Source organism: Physeter macrocephalus, chromosome 7 (assembly GCF_002837175.3).
Source record: "Physeter macrocephalus isolate SW-GA chromosome 7, ASM283717v5, whole genome shotgun sequence".
NCBI classification, from domain to species: domain Eukaryota; kingdom Metazoa; phylum Chordata; class Mammalia; order Artiodactyla; family Physeteridae; genus Physeter; species Physeter macrocephalus.
In genome coordinates, this window is record NC_041220.1 from 151,590,107 (window position 1) to 151,607,788 (window position 17,682).

The 17,682-nt window shown below is 42.9% G+C and overlaps 1 long non-coding RNA gene and 1 other non-coding gene across 4 annotated transcripts in view; both read left to right on the plus strand.

Annotated features, from left to right (window-relative positions):
• The window catches only part of LOC114486644 (uncharacterized), a 369,699-nt gene that overhangs the window by 128,688 nt on the left and 223,329 nt on the right, over positions 1–17,682 (plus strand). The gene's annotated exons all lie outside the window — the stretch shown is intronic.
• On the plus strand, positions 12,977–13,046 carry LOC112062081 (small nucleolar RNA SNORD82). Its single transcript, XR_002890546.1, has one exon. It is a non-coding gene; the product is annotated as a small nucleolar RNA SNORD82 (small nucleolar RNA).

Below are 17,682 nucleotides of genomic sequence, written 5' to 3' on the forward strand. Positions count from 1 at the left end.
AAATACTCTCTATCTGATGTTATCCTGGCTTTAACTAGTGATCAGTTTAACTGGGGAGCACCTACCCTAGAAAATCAATTTATCCTAAAGTCAGCATCTGATAATGAATTCATATATTTTATCTCAAATAGGTCAGTTCCATTTTAGTTTTAGTTTTAGTTCCATTTTAGTTTGTCTCCTTACTAAATAAGTTCAGTAAGTTACTTGTGAAAATGTTGGCACTGAGACTGGGTGGTGATGAGAAATTTGTGGTCTGGGGCGCTTTTAGGAACCCCTAACTCGCATCACAGAGGTGAGTTCATGGGTCAGGATGCTGGCACTTCTCTGAACCAGGTACAGCCAAGGAGAGGCACATCTAAATCTCCCACAGGTCTTAGCACAGTTGTGAAAGCACAGCAGAGCTTTGTTGTTGATTCACCAGCTGTTAACAACGAGCAGTTGTGTTTGAGACATTCAGTTTGGGGATCAGATGATATTACAGCTCACTCCGTTTGACTAGAGGACCTTATGTGACCCTTCAAGTTCTACCCGAGATGATAAACTACTTCTTCTCTTCTCCAACGTGTAGTCGAGTGGTAGAAAGAGAGCAGTTTTGGTAGGTTCTGTGTAGAATCAAGAAAAGAAGGGTTAATGAAGAATGAATTCAGTATCTGCCTAAGAAAAGAGTCTGCAGTGGACTTCCCTGGTGGCGCAGTGGTTAAGAATCCACCTGCCAGTGCAGGGGACACAGGTTCCCAGATCCTTGGTCTGGGAAGATCCCACATGCCACGGAGCAACTAAGCCTGTGTGCCACAACTACTGAAGCCCACGCACCTAGAGCCCGTGCTCCGCAACAAGAGAAGCCACCGCAATGAGAAGCCCACGCACCGCAATGAAGAGTAGCTCGCCACAACTAGAGAAAGCCCGCGCGCAGCAACGAAGACCCAGCGCAGCCAAAAATAAATACATAAATAAACTTTAAAAAATAAATAAAATAAAATGAAAAGAGTCTACAATGAGTTATGATCCTTTGAGAGATAAAGTACCTTCCTTCTTCTTATCTTATGCCTACCAAGTCTTCCTCGTGTGTTTGTATACGATGGTAAATAAATCATTGAATAAAAACTAGAAGAAGGTTGATGTTGGATGAAAATAATCTCATAGTTTTATACACACACACACACACACACACCTTTAGATTGTATCTACCTTTATGAAAACCATTAATCAGTAAAATTAAAAATTCAGTAATCCAATAACATATAATTAGTAATTGCTGTCTGTTTAAGAAATTAAACTACCAAAATTCAAGGTCATGGATAGGTCAGCTACACTGAGATTCTAGGTCCACAGATGTGATTATCAAGACTGCCTTGCTAGATATGAGGGCAGCTGTTTAAACTCTGCACAATTTCCCATCTTCAAACTTAGACTTCCAATTTAGAAAAAAAGTATTTATCAAATTTCCATTCCTACAAATCAGAGGGAAAACATAGCTAATTTTAAATAACTATTTTAGCAAATGTGTTTTTTTCTTCATAAAAAAAATGTAACGGAATTTAATTCTAAAAGTGCCTCTTACGAGTTTTCTGTACTGCCTAGCAAGTTGTCGCAAATGTACTGGTTCAAAATAACACACATTTATCATCCCACCATGTCTGTGATGCAGGAGCCCAGATGTGGCTTAGCTGCGTGTGCTGCTCAGAGTGTCACGGAACTGCAGCTGAGGTGTCCTCTGGGCTGCGTTCTCACCCGGAGGCCCGAATGGGGAAGAGTCTACTTCCAGGAGCACTTAGGGTGTTGGCAGAAGTCATGTCCTTGGAGCTGAATGCACGAGGCCCTGACTGTTTACTGGCTCTTGGCTGGAGGCCACTTTCACACACTCAAGGCTGCCCACAGTTCTCAGGTACATGCCTTTCTCTGTCTGCAGTTCACAACGGGGCCGTTTGCTGCTTCCAGGCTGGTATGGGGTTCTCTTTAGGACTCTAAGCAGACAGTCTGCTAAGATGGAGTGTCATATCGTGTCACCAGTGGATTCTGCAGTCCTTGGTATTCTGTGGTTAGAAGCAAGCTCCTGCCCACACTGAGTGGGAGGGGATACAGATCTTTAGCACCATGGAGGCCAGCTTGGCATCAGCCTATCACAGCACATGCTTCAGAAGACTTTCCCTCTCTCTCTGTCTTTCTCTCTCTCCCTCTTTCTAGGTGTATATATATATATAATTTGCCTATATTCATGTATATATAATTTGTATATTTTGGTCTAATATTTGTATTATCTAAAAAAATGGTTAAAAAGTTCTAACAAAAGCCTTGGCTCTTCCTTGAGGTTTTCACATAGTAAATATGTTTCCCTGACCACATCTTAGATACCTAATTTAATCCCATTAGTCTTCCTCAGCTTTGTCTTTTCATTCCATGAGCCTTGAATGAACTCTGCCTTGTGTGTGTGTGTGTGTGTGTGTGCGCGTGCGCGTGTGTGTGTGTATGCGTGTGCGCACGTGCCTACTGCATCTTCAAAGAGTGTTACCAAATTACCTGGATGTTTTAATGACTTAATGAAGGAGATAAGAACAAACTTACAGAACAAGAAAAAATTACTCCCCAAAGACTTGCTAATAACCCCTACTACAACTAACATGTTCCTTACATGATAAAGTTTTTGTTAGAGTTAAGAAGGGTTGATTATTCGTTGTTGGATACAGCCATTTCACAGGAATGGACCGCATTAATCTAAAAGGAACCACAAAGAAGGTTTTTTATTTCAACTTCACTGCATCCAGCCATAACAAATCCATAGAAGATTCTTACTTGGAATAGCTCTCCTCAGTCAGACACTCCATTTATGGGTACGGGATTTTCGTTTTGATTCAGACATGAAAAGAAATGTGAAGTGATGTATATATGTTTGCTCTGTTTTATACAATGAATGTATAAAACAAATAGGAATGTTTTATGTGTCTTTGCTGTGGCTCAGAATTAAAGCCATTACCTCCGGGGCTATTTCGACATGTCAAGAGTTTCCAGGCACAGATTTTTATCCAGCTCAAAACCATTACTCACACCTTCCCCTCACCCATATGTTACCGCTGCTGCTCTCTCCCGGTTCCATTTTCTCGTCCAGCTGCTTGTTCTTACTTGTTTCCTGGCCACCTCTTCCTTCTCCACCCTGAACACTCATCCCCAGACAGTTCTCCTCCTCATCCTGCTGGGAAATCTCAGCTTCTTGTTCTGGGCTCTGTGCTGTGGAGTGTCAAGTTTGATGTCCAACCCCTCCCAGCTACCCCATGTTTCAGACTATGACCCTCACGGCTACCCTGTATTTCAGACTGTAGAAGGGCAGAATAGTGACCCTACCCGCCAAGGGTGTCTCCATTCTAACTCCTGGGGTCTGTGGACTTGTTGCTTTACGTGGCAAAGAGGAATTAAAGTCGCAGATGGAATTAAGGCTGCCTGTCTGCTGACACAAAATAGATTATCCACGTGGATCCAATGTAATCACAGGGATCCTTAAAGTGGACGAGGCAACGGTGATGCAGTATGAGAAGCGCTTGACCAGCCCTGGCTGGGTTTGAACGTGGAGGAAGGCGCCATGAGCCAAGGAACGTGGGCAGCCTCTGGGTGCTGGAAGAGGCTAAACAGTGCATATTCCCCTGCGTCTTTAGAAGGAAATGCGTCCTTGCAGACATCTTGATTTTGGCCTGGTGAAGCCCATTTTGGACTTTTAACCTTCAGAACCGTCAGGTAATAAATCTTTGTTGTGTTAAGCCACTGAGTTTGTGATAGTTTTTTGCAGCAGCCCTCGGAAACGAGTGCATAGGTCAGCTTTCTGCCGGGCACATTTACCTGGATGTGTTACAGGCATCCAGCCGAATTCTCCAGTTCCCTAACTGGAAAGCACCCTGTCCCTTCTTTGCCTCATTAGGAAATACAGTTATCCTCTTTTTCTCTGTCCTCCGTACCCAGTCGTTTACTCCAGATCTGCATCTGCCTCATGTTCCTTTTGCCACAGCTTTACCTCAAGCCCTTGTCATTTCTCATCTGCAAGAGGCAATTTATTATACTAATGGGTGTCACTGAATATACTTTTGACCACCTTAAACCCATGTCCCGCTCATGATTTGTAATCTGTCCCAAACAGAAATAGGTCTTATCATTGCCCTTCTAAAACCCTTGTATTGGTTCCATCACCTGAAGAAGAAAGTGCAGGCTCTCTGCCGTGCAGACATGGTGTTCAGTGATCCACTCCCTGTCCTGCCGTCCTCCACGTCCCTCACGTTCCAGCTGAAACCAGTTTGCCGTTCTCTTAGGCTATGCTCTTTGACGACGTCTCCCTGCATTTTCCCTCTCTCTGGGATTCCCTTCTCATCCGTCTTCATCTGCACCGTTTCCACGATCCTTCAGGCTCAGGCGCCATTATGGTAGCTCAGGCATCATTATCCTCAGGAAATCTTTCTTACGTCCTCTAGTTGGGAGCGGTGTCCACCACTTGGATTCTGGTAGCATCCTCCAGCTACCTGTATAGGACCCTACTCACCATTTCAAATGAGCACTATTAGCACTGTTGTTAAATCTGAGTGAAAAAAGGTTGCCTTTCTAGATCAGAACCTGGAATACTTAAACGAAATTCATCCCCTATTAAAACTTTTTGACATCTTGATGGAGAGATGAGGGGACGCTTTAATGACACGTATATATTGGAAAATAGCGAAGCTATTTATATACCTTCAGCCAGATAGCAATTGCATTTATCCAACTAACCAGGATCGTCTTAAGTCCACAGCTGCCAGCAATGGTTCTCAACCTGAGCTGAACTTTAGAACCACCTGCGTGGACGAATTACGAGAAGAAGTAGCTGGGGGTGGGACCCAGGCATCGGCGTTATTTCAAAGTGCCAGGGCAAATCTGAAACGCAGCCCCTGCAGCAGAGAAATGCCCAGGAAGTGGTACAGGATGAGGGGAATCCCCACTGAGCTGAGCAGGACATTCAGAATGTAAAAGGGATTGATTCTGTAGCCACACCTTCTTCCTTCCAGCTTTATACGTGGCCTCTCTGCTTCCCAGGGCCTTCTCTGTGTTTCTGCTCTCTCATCGTAAGCGGTCTCATCCATTCTCCTCACGTCAGATGCCAGTTACAGGTTCATAGCACCTAAACGTATCCTGTTAGCGCAGAGTTCTCCTACGAGCTACAGAACTGTATCCAACTGGTTGGGGTTTTTTTTATTTGTTTTTGTTTTGTTTTGACATTTCTGCTTAGATGTATCCCAAACTGATCAGTTAATTTTTCCTAAAAGTATCTACTCAGTTTTCCAGATCTTAATAAATGAAACCACTATCCGCCCAGTTTCTTAAGCCAAACATCTCCGAGTCACTCTTTAATTCCCTTCCTTTCAGCCCCCAAGTCCCCGTGCTTGGTCTCTCGAGTGTATCCCAGCGGGTCCATTTTCGTCATCTCTACTGCATCTGGTTCAAATGTCCATCATCTCTTCCCTGGACCTAGTGATAACTTCCTAGATGGCCCCATGATTCTCGCCCGCTTGCCTACGATTCATGTTCCATAAGAAGCCAAAGCAATCCTTAAAAACAATTGGACAAAAGCCTCTCTCTCTGTAAAGCCATTGATGACTTCCTTTGGCACTTCTGCAAGACTCTGCACGTTCCAGCCCTGCTGAGACATTCAAGCCCATCTCGACCTGCTTCCTTCAGGTGGTTGATTAGTTTGTGGACTTGTTTTTTTGTTGTTGTTTTTTTTTTTTTTTGCGGTACGCGGGCCTCTCACTGTCGTGGCCTCTCCCGTTGCGGGTTAGGCTCTCAGCACGGAGACCTTTCTGTTCTAATGCTGTGCCCCTCACAGCCCCTGGGAAATAGTCGTCGTTCAACATAAGCTTGTTTTGCGGAAAGGAGGGAGAGGAGATAGCCCCATGGTGAGACCTAATTTATCTTTGTGGACCATAATGCCAGCTCGTAGTTTATGATTTGGGGGAAAATGTGCCATTTTTCAAAGATAGGAAACTTTCCGCAGGGGAAAAAATAGCATAGCATGAGATGCTGAGGAATACATTTTTTAAAACTATGTTATGGAAATACCTTAGGGACATAACGATGCAGAATACCTCTTTGTGTCTTTGGAAAGCACAAGGATTTAAATAAGGGATACAAGTGTTGGAAAAGGGTAGCACAGTAATGGAAAATAAACATACTCATCCAAATCAAAGTGAAGGAAGGCTTTCATGGCGGCAAAAACTGAGGTTCCCCCAGGAACTGCCCAGGGTCACTTCCAAACCTAACTTCGGTTTTGCTGAAATAAGATATACAAGCTGAATATGAGACACGAAATGTGGATAAGTGGTCAGGAGTTTTGAGAAGCTGTGTTTAAGGGGAGGCGGTCTTGACGCAGGTCACTCCAGCCGTCGAGGTCAGTCTGAAGATATCACTATCAAGAGGTCAAAAGAAGAAATTGCTGTGTAATGTAACCCTCTTCATCTCCCCAGAAGCCTCCATGTTGTTGGATTTGTTTGGGAGACTCTGTGAAGGGACTAGTTTATTTTAGGGAAGCTGTTTGTGGGAGTGCTCATGCTTTCTGAGTTCCCCTTGGGAAAAGCTTTTTGAAAATATACTTACTTCTTGTAGGGTGGACCTTTACCTGGTGCCATGAAAGGGATTTGGGGAACGTTACCCATCACACTCCAGACAGGAGGCAAATACCACACCAGTAATTGGCAGAAGGAAAAGTAAACAATTATTTTGACAACTAGTGGAGGTCAACTATGAAGAAAAGGCAGAAGAGAATCTATCTAAAGAATACGATAGGGCCCGAGGCAGAGTGTTGAAGGCGGGAGAGAATACATTTGGGAAGGAGCTCCTCCCCATGGACGGGATTCAGACTCATTGGAGAGGGCGTGGTTGCAGCCCACTGTGGATAAGTTTTGGTTTGCCCGGGAAGAGGACTGGTCCAAATTAGCGGGTTGAAGCTAGTGAGGAACAGAAGTTGCTGCAGGGTGACCACCGCTGGGTGGCCCATGCAGATCCCTGGAAACCTGGTCATAGGAGCAACAAGGGAGGGGAGCCATTAGAACCTGGAGAGGAAGGAGCCCCTTCCCCCTGCAGGGTCCATCCTGCACTGTCTGCTGACAAGCTTGACATGGTGCATGTGCGTCCGGAAGAGTGTTTGAAGGGCCCAGCTCCAGGCTTCACTAGGCAGGGCGGAGAAGGGTGATCGGAAGTGGAGAGCGACTACTTGATGACTGACACGCGAGCAGTCTTCTGCACGTGGCAGAGGCCCTGTCGCTACCAGGAAGACCTCAAGCTACAGGTCCCTGCCCACAGTTCATCTTCCTGGGTTAGGAGAGTTGGGGGGTGTGACGAAAAGGCAGATATTGCATTTACGTGTGCAATGTCGATTGTAGCTTATCTACAATTACCACGTTTGATGTAGAGTCAAAAGGGAATGATTGGTGATACCGCATCCCAAATTATTATTTTAAAAGATTGCCAAGGGGTGATCTGTTTCTAGGTTTCCTGATGATCTCAAGAATGAGCATTGAGAAGCTGGTGATCGTGTGAATTCTTCAGCATAAGTTACGGGATACAGACCGCTCTGCAGGTTAGGAAGTAAAGGCTGTTCTTTACGCTGCCGGTATTTCCCCACCAGTCTCGCTTGCTGATTTCCTTTAGTACTTTTTGTCACAGTAAACCATTGGGTTGAAACTACTGGCATACTTTTATCCCAGGATCAGGGATTACGGATTTTAAAATGGTATCCATGTATTTATATAGATTTCATCTTCCTGGGTTAGGAGAGTTGGGGGGTGTGACGAAAAGGCAGATATTGCATTTACTTGTGCAATGTCGATTGTAGCTTATCTACAATTACCACGTTTGATGTAGAGTCAAAAGGGAATGATTGCTGATACCGCATCCCAAATTATTATTTTAAAAGATTGCCAAGGGGTGATCTGTTTCTAGGTTTCCTGATGATCTCAAGAATGAGCATTGAGAAGCTGGTGATCGTGTGAATTCTTCAGCATAAGTTACGGGATACAGACCGCTCTGCAGGTTAGGAAGTAAAGGCTGTTCTTTACGCTGCCGGTATTTCCCCACCAGTCTCGCTTGCTGATTTCCTTTAGTACTTTTTGTCACAGTAAACCATTGGGTTGAAACTACTGGCATACTTTTATCCCAGAATCAGGGATTACGGATTTTAAAATGGTATCCATGTATTTATATACATAAATTCCATAAAATTGTTTGCCAGAACTATAAATGTTTTTAAGATCCAAATTTATAAACCTGAGAAGAACTAAAAACTTGAAATAAAATAGACATAAATCAAATATTGGCCCGTTGAAATAATTTTTTAAAGAAAATATTTATTCCTAGAATGGATGAGTGATACATAATTTACTGTTGATTATATACTGTTTTAATATTTATAGCTGTCACAATAGATAGAACCATTATATATATAATGTTTATATATATATAGCTATAACTCATAGAAGTGTATTTTCAAACAGTTTTTATAGATACTAGATTTTACATTTTTACACATAAAATCTAATTTGGAAACAATATGTTCAGGCCAAAACAGCCTTGCTCATTTTAGTTTTCAACATTTCCATAACTTGTATGGATTTTATTTCAAACCATGTAAAGCATCCAATTTGCAGCTGAATATTTAGTCAACACAGCCAAATTAATACTAACGCAAAATAACCAACTGTCTTTTAGAACAGGCTGTAAACTTTCGGACTTCAGACTTAGAAGAGAAAAAACAAATGAAAGGGAAGGAGGGGAGGGGAGAGAAAACCTTTTAACCTCTAGATGTACTGGAAGGTATCGTGAAAAACACTTCAGAGGTGGCCCGTTTATTAGCGTGAATAACTTCTTCCTGCTTCTCAAGGATCGAACAGCTCCACTTTGCAAATGTAGCAGGTTCACAGTCTTGTGGGCCGGGGCAGAGGAGTGCCTCTTTCCTTCCTCTCCAGTTGTATAACGCGTTTGTTAATTGCTGCTCTTATGACCCCTGCCCCATTCTCACATTTGACATGTTCTAATTTAAAGATGATGGTAGATTTTTCTCTTTAACTGCCTGCTCTAGAAGAAAGTCTTCTCTTTGCTTTCAGCAGCAGGTCAATACACCTCTACATCCCACTTTTATCGTAGTCGTAGAGAAAAGAAGGAGGAGTCTTGATGTTTTTCCGGTCATCTGTCTCTCTTATGTCCCGCACTTAGGAGTGTCTTCTCAGATGAGGATTCTCCTAAATTGGCTCTTGAGCCAAATTGAAAGGACAGCTAATGAAAGCATCCTACTTATTTCCAGAACAAATAACGAAAGCGAATGAACACCCAGCCAGCTTTTGAGACCATACAACCTTGTCAGCTGGACGTTTGTTTCTTTTTTTTTTCTTTTCCTTAAAGACCTTCAGTTCCCTCCACGCACAAGGATCCCTTGCTGTCTGCCAGTGAGTCTGTCCCCCGCGGTGTTGATATTTGATGCTGAAAGCAGTGGAAAAGCAAACTTCTACCAGGGTGACCTCACCTAGATGACCTCCCAGTGCCTTAGAACAGGAGGAATGACCGTCCTTGGTTGTGAATGACAGGATGAAAAGTGACTGTCCCCCCAGGTCTCACAAATGTGAGGGTTTTGTGTGAGAGCAGATGTTCTTTTCCGCCTAGTCCTAAGTGCAGAGGTGAGCAGCTCTGAACATCTGCCTGAGCCATGGCTACCACCTCCTCACCAACTAGTATCAGTAGCATTACTCTTAGTGTCTAGGCTGGTTTGGCACTGAGTTTGCATGTTCTGTGAATCCCCCCCTGCTATCAGGACAGATAATCCTTTTGGCCTGATAAGCACTGACCTCAGGAAAGCTGAGAGTTGCCTTTTGTGAATTTGCGGGTATGTCAAAGAAACAAATGAATATTAGTGAAGGCATTATTATATATGCAGGCCAGTTGGATTCGGGTCTGAAGTGATTTGAAGTCAGATTAGACAACTATTAACTATTATCATCCTGAGCAAACATTTAAAAATAAGTCTGCCCTTCTGTGCTCTCGGTGTTCTTTGGGAATGTTATCGTGGTTTAATTCAAGCATGAGTACCTAATGAGATAGAACCTGTAGTTCTTTTTCCTCCAAACTCCAGAATATTTGCAATGAGTTAACCTTCTCAAAAGGAAACCAAGAGTTTCATGGTTCCCCACAGGTAATTCAGTGTGGAGCAAGAATGAAAAGGTGAGTTGAAATGAAGCACAAAATAGGAAACAGTGGATTCCCAAAAACCAAGCCGCAGGTGAGGCAGGCCGGGGCCCCCTGCGTCCCCAGGCTTGCTAGAGTTATCTGGTTAATTTATTTCTGGGGTCTAGTTTTGTAGCGGCAGCCCACCATACTCAGCACGAATTCTGCCTCTGAAATATAATTACCAAGATGTGAAAAATGATGGAATTCATTGACATGATAAAATAGCATCTGTTAAGGTAACTTTTGGCAAGGTTCCCAGCTTTTCATTACTTAAGAGGAATAATGATGTGTTAGTCGCTGTGAAAAAAAGAAAACTCTGAGAAAATGTTAATCATGACTCAAGTGTAACGCCATCATGTACGTCTCAGAATATCCCACGACTAATTTCTTTGGCCTTTACAGCTATTTCGTGCCCCTCTGAGGTGCGATTTTGCAGTGAAAAAATCTTTTTACCTACAGAGTTTACTGTTAGCCAGTAAGTTCCCTTTATGGTTGATTCCTTATCCTGTGAGGATACATTTCAGTGAGGGAGTAAATAAAAAGGAAAAAACTTGTCAAAATGTTGTTTTAAAGTAACATGTAGCCGAGGGACAGAGTGGAATGAAAGTTTGGGGCTGAGGATAGGTAGTTTCAGTTTTTAGAATATTGTCCCTATGTGGGAGTCTCCCAACCCCGACTCAAAGCGTTTTAGGGTTCCATCATCCCCAGTAAATGCCACAGCTCGGTCCTCTTTTTCTTCTCTAGTGTTTAGGACTGGCAGATGAAACACAGGACACCCAGGTAAATCTGAATTTCAGATGAACAGTTTTTTCATTTGAGCCTGAGATACACATACTCTAAACAATTAACTGCTGTTTATCTGAATCTTAAATTTAATGTGATATCTTGTATTTTTATTTGCGAAATCTGACAACCCTTGAAGTGGTACCTGTTTTCACACATATGAAGTTATTTGGTCAATAAAAGCAAAGTTGATTCAATATCACAGCATAGCAGCTGCTCAGTATGAGGGAAAATATAGTACAAAGTAATGTGTTTTGGAGAGGAGGTCATATGAGTATGGGAAATAGAGCATATTGTAATTCATTCTTGAAGGTTCACAATTCACATTAGTACATTAACACCTCTAAGAATTTCTAAACTGGGGAAACAAAAAATTTTTCTATAGCCCAGAATTGATTAATCTTATTTTACCAGAGAGACTGATTTGTTGCCTTCATTTGGAGGGAGGGGAGGAAGGTACTTCGTGTGTGTGTGTGTGTGTGTGTGTGTGTGTGTGTGTGTGTGTACACACATGCACATGCGTGCTCGTGATTGCATAATAGGCCCCTGGGAAATATTAGGAAATAGAAATGAATATGAATTCTGAGATTATAATTTCAGTGTATTCCAACACAACATGAAAAATATCTATTGCCTTTAATTTCCTTTTCCCCACATGTCTCCCGAAATCTTGGCAATCAGGTGAAAAGCGAGGAGATTTTCTCATGTGCATTTTGAGTCATTCTTAGGACTGATATAAAATAAGATTACCTTATTTTCAAATGTATTTCTGGTAAATTGAATGTGAACTGCAGCCAATGTACATTATCTACAGTGAGAAATGTTACAAATGAGAACACGTGGAATATTAAGTAACAAGAAAGGGTCAACTTTTGAGAGACTCAGCTCAGCTGTGGAATTTCACCAACACCTTACACTTGTTCCCTGTATGATCATCCATACCTGTGTATGGTACGTAATTCCAAGGTGTTGAAAATAACTTGAAAAATCTTTCTCCCCTTGTTTCCTGAAGTCTGAAATTCAGCAGTTCTGAGAGCATGATGTGGTTTTTCATGTTCGGTACTGTAGTAGTTACGGGTTTGGACTGAGACCTAGATCCAAAGTTAGGTTTGGCCACTAATTTTCTATGTGACCTTGGGCAACATAGGAAGTTTCTCTCCTCGGTTAGCTCATCTGTGTGTGAAACGGTGCTTCCCTCCGAGGCTTCTGAGGACTGCGTGAGGTACCGCACGTCCTTCAGCCTGAGTGGAGGGACCTTATCTTTAGCGTTGTGTTGCTAGTTGCTCTTTTATTCTGGTTTGTGTTGTTGCCGCTGCGGCTTCAGCTGTCAAACACCCGTGCTGGGTGGGAAACACGGTGGGAAATGGAGACATTTGTTTCTAAGTGTGGTCCCAGAATTCAACCGAGAGGGTGTTACCCGCGGCTGTCCTGTGCTCTGCACATCAGGGTGCTATTGTTCCAGAGAAGGTGCGTGTCCTGCCCTCTCCAGCCACAGGTTTTGGTTGACATGGAGGCTGTAGAGAGGGAGGGTGTGGTTCTCTGGCACTTCAGGGTGCTGCTACTCTTATATTTCTTTTGATACCCTTGGAGTATAAAATTATTGGGTGACACATTTCCCCGCTGAAAACTATAGATACCTCACTGTTGTCTTCTGACTTTGAAGTCTGAGCCTAACCTGACTTTCTCCTCCTCCAGTGAAGGTGTCTCGCTTTTCTGTCTAAGCACCTGAATGGCTTTTTACCCTTAAAGCAAAAGCTTTGGAATGTATCCCAGCGCCGTCAAGTCTTACCTGATCTCTCCCCAAACTTGTGTTCTTTGGATTCGCGTGTTTCCTTTCATATTATTTCAAGAGAAAATTATTTTTTTCATAATCATCCATTTCACGTTTTAATGTATTAAACAGTGTAAACGCCTTGATTTCACATATTTTAAAAATCATTTTCACCGTATTTGCTTCAGATTTTTAAAAAAGATACACGCATGTGATGAACAACCAAGAGACTTAATGCTGAAACCTGATGTTATATTGCAATGTGCTGATGTGCTATGAAAAAAAAAAAGGTACACTGACGTTCTCCCATTCTTCTCCTCCCTCCTCAAAGAAATCAGTTTGTAAAAGTGACACTTGTTCTTCTTGTAAAGGTTTTAAAATATTTTTACTACAATATGTATGTATCCATAAATTCAGGTGTTTCAAAATCCTGCTTTATCTGGGGGCGGTCCTTAATCTTTTCATTGGCTCATCTTAATTCTTCTTGATGGTCGCCATCTCTCTTTCAGATTTTACTTCAATCATATTGGCCTTTTCAGCTCATTCATTGTGATTCTCTGACGGCTTTCCTTTAAGTCCCGTTTATTGTCAACCCTGTCTTGTTTTCTGATGATTCCTTTATTCATTGATTCTGTAAATCATGATGCCTTTGTTCCCTTGGTTCTGCAGTCTTTCTTTTTTATCTCAATTCAGTACTTTTATCATCTTACCTCTAAGATTTTTTTTTAACAATTGGAAGTCGTGTTCTTAAAAGGTTTTTCAAAGAGCTAACGTAAACTTTTGGGGGAGTTTTAAACTTCTCTTATATTTTCTTCCAGAATGGATTTATGCCCTTTTCTCTTTCTCTTTCTCGCCCGAGACACTTGGTACCCATCAAGATGTCGCCCTGGAGTCTTCCCTTCCTGCACAGAAGTCAGACTCTCCTGCTTGTTCCTTTCATTTCACCTTTCCCCCCGACCCCCCCAGAGAGTTTTCTTTGTAGCTTTCCAAATGCAGGAGTGTTATTAAGAATTCTCAAGAACTTGCTGACTCTCAAGTATGTTCTCAGAGGGATGGGAATAGGCAAATAATTAGAAGTCAGTCCTGTTCTGTTCTATAAGGACTGGTTTTTTTTCCTTGTCTAGTACTTTTTGAAAGTTTGTGGTGTAGATTTTTATCAATTTGGGAGGTGATCAGTTTCACTTTTTTTGACATATGTCATTGGAATATGGGTAATTTATCACATGACTTCATTTTACTATCTTTGCCTGGAAGTAAGGAATGGATATTTTAGAGATGTAAAGAATAATTTATGGGTTTACTGTAATTCTTATGAAACTCAACATGTCCCAGACTGAATCCATTATCTTCCCCATCCTCTATACATTCTTCTTTTTCGCTTTGTGATCTCACTTGGGGGAACAAGTCTGTCTTCGTTACCTAAGACAGAAACCTCTGAGAATCATGTGATATTCATAAAGGTACTAGTGTATGGTCAGATTTTTGCTCAGAATGAGATGTTTGGGAAGTGGCTTATTTGTGGAAACAGATTTTTTAAAAGATAGAATTTTTCCTTTTCTTCTGAAATATAGCATTTAAAAATACAGTTAAATAACCTCATACTTATGGTTGCACCTGGGTGTATTGTTAAATAATCCATGCATATGTTAACTGAAAATTCTATTTTTCAGCAGCGTATGGACAGAAGCCTCCAGAGAGTAGCATTTTCAATTACTCAGCACTTCACACACATTCTGTGTAATGAAATTCACTCTTCGAAGGCCTTGCGTTTTGCCTCACGTTTGTGTTGTGCAGCAGATCAAAACACAGCCTTGAGAGAGACACACAATCCAATCATTGACCACTTAGATGATCCTGAGGGTGTTGGTTCCTCCGAAAGAGTGAGTCCGTAGAGAACTGAGAGTAAAATTACACACCGAATCCATGAGTTGGAGCATCCTGGTGATGGAAATGGATTGGGGTGTTGTCATCTCAAACCAGAGTAGGTGATTAGGTAATCTGCAGCCTGGATAAGGGATGCGGGTTGTGAGACCACAAAATGCGGAGAACATGTAGTCTGTCTCCAGCTAGATGAGGGACTGAGAAGAACTCTTGGAGAAAATGAGCTCTATATATCTGTGCCCCAGGTCTCCCACTACACGCCTGCTTGCTGAGGAGGCACCCTAGGAAGACGCTTAGGGAGGTAAGTAAATTACCCTAGTTAGCAGAATCCCACTTTCCCAGGTAAAGGGTGTCCTTACCTGGGAAAGCTGGACACCAAATACATAGAGGCATTAGAGGAACCCATAAGATTCAGACCCATCTTGTGCTAATTTTGGGAGTAAATCAGGGCAGTGTTTAAGAAAACAGTGCCCAATAAAAAGTTGAACATATTGGCTCTATAATTCCAATATAAAATATACATTTGAGATGAAAGGTATAAAAGTATTTCACCAAGCTCATAAAAAAATGTTGGAATGATTGCAAACCACAGACTTCATAAGCTTATAAGTTTATTTGATTTACAGAAAATTACTTAACTTCTTGGAGACATTTTTTGTTAAAATATCAAAGTCATTTGAGTGGTTCAAACATTACTTTTATAGATGTTGAAAATACTGTTTGGGTTTCTGTTTTTGGGTTTTGTCTGGAGAAAGCTGACCGCTAAGACGTCAGCTTCACGTCAGCAGTCCCCATTCAGACCCCATGTTCTCCACGGTTATCGAAGGTCACCATCTAGCCGTGCCAGAACCGGGACAGGAAGACCCATTCTTGCTGGGTTCTTTCTTTCTGCCCCTCAGCGAGCCCCACCCCAGCACACACCCATCCATTATCCTTCCTTGTGTCACAGCATTTTCTGCCAACCTGTTTCCCTTCTCTCCATTTCCCGGGATATAGTTACAGGCTGATAGCTCTGCTGGGGCCCCAGGCTTGTTCTCTGCCAACCCACCGTACCAGCAGAGACCGGCAGCACTTCCTGGGGTACAGCTCAGGGCACTTAGAGCGTCTCCAATTTAAGAGCCCGTGGTGGCCCCGTGCGCATCCGGAGGCGCCTCACAGCTCCGGTGCCGGCCCAGCCCTTCTGCAGGGGCAGCTCGGGTTCTCACCGTTGGTCCATCATTCCCCTCCCTGTAAACGGTATGCCTTTCAAGGAGAGACGCCTCGTTCACTGTTAGATCCTCTGTACTTTGCACAGCGCTTGGCACGTGAAATGTGCTCAGCAAATGTCGAACAAATTCATGAATCGCTAACTAATTAACTGTCTAACTGATAGGCTTCCAACGCTGACATTCCTGTTTACTTATTCATGTAAGCCAGCGGTTCTCAACTCGACTTGATTTTGCCCTCCAAGCAACACTTGGCAGCGTCTGGAGACACGCCTGGTGGTCATAACCGGAGTGGGGTAGTGATGATGGCATCAAGTGAGCAGAGGCCAGGGGGGCTGCTAAACAGCCTACAATGTGCACACAGGGGATACTTCCTCATGACAGAGGATTATTTGGGTCGGAGGATCGGTACTGCTGATGTTGAGAAACCCTGATACAGAGTAACTGTAAAGTGAAACCTGATACGGTGTTGAGTGGATTACTTTTCAGTTGTTAACCAGCAACAATATTCCTAGGTAACTGTGTCTTCCCCAGACTTGAGAGATGATTGTTTAGTAGAACTTTCAAAGTGCAGTGTATTTTTTTTATCCCCAGTGGTAAATGTGGAGAATTAGTGGAAGTACTACTTATATCACGGTCCCAACTGGCTCCCCTTTAAACACTGAGATGCGTCTCAACTTGTGTTCTCTATTGCTTTTTTAGATTTACAAGCAAAATAGACTCAGCTTCCTTTTCCTTTGTGAAGTACATTTAAGTTAAACTTACACACAAAGAGTCCTCACCCTAACGGTTTTCCTCTTTGGGCAAGTACTGGATGTATTTGAGGATTGTGAATGAGTTGACAGAAGTTGAGGTGGGCCCAGCCATGCGGAATTGCAGCACCGAGGCGTGGAGGAAGATGGTTGCCAGGCCCCTGAGCTTCATTGCTCTGTACAGGTCACTAAACCAACACGTTCCTTCAGAAGAATTGGTTTGCTTGCAGCAGTGGAGATGCGCGGCATTGTCCTGTCTGGTGTAAGTGACTGACGATTAGCAGCCTGGGAGCCACACAGAGCATCGGCTGGAGGGAGAATCCGTTGGTGTTAATTTAACAACTTGTAGGTGGATTATCACCAGTTGATCCGTGTCGTGTGTCTGTGTGAACCAGGGACACCTAACAAACAGCTTTGCTCCAACAGAGAAAATCTTACGAGGGTCACCCCTTCAAGTAAATGGGCCAGAAGGATTTGGGATTTATTTTCTGTGACAGCCAAACAAAATATAATTGCATCATGGTTTGTAGATTTCAAGTACTGATTCAGGCAGGGATCCAGTTCCCGTTGAGAGCAGTGATTGGGTGATGGCTGGGGGTGCTCACGTGCAGCTTGTGAGGGGAGGACTTAATCCACGGTTTATTTATTCACACTGGTATAGATTCAGCCCTCGGACTTCTCGTGGCTCCTTCCCTTTGACTACGAAGCCAGCACTAAGTTGGTGCAGCAGTTTCAGCCATTAGCCAATTTGGTGGCTGAACCTGGCGCTCAGAACATGAATAATTGAAAAGTGGAAGCATTTTCATGCTGTTGAGTCCTGACTGATGAGAAGAGAGCTAGTTAACGATCTGTAGTTAGTTAACTAGCTGGAGCTGAGACACTATGTGCAGCAGTGTGGATTCCCTACACTTAGGCATGTGTAGGTGTGCAGATAAATATTTGCAGAAGAGTTGGCTTTACAGTTTCTTTCCCGTCGCGGGTTTTCGTGAACTGCCCTGAAGTGGATTAACGCCTTCCGCGTGTACCGTGTATGGAGAGAAACGGCACGAACTTGATCCACTGACAGAACAAA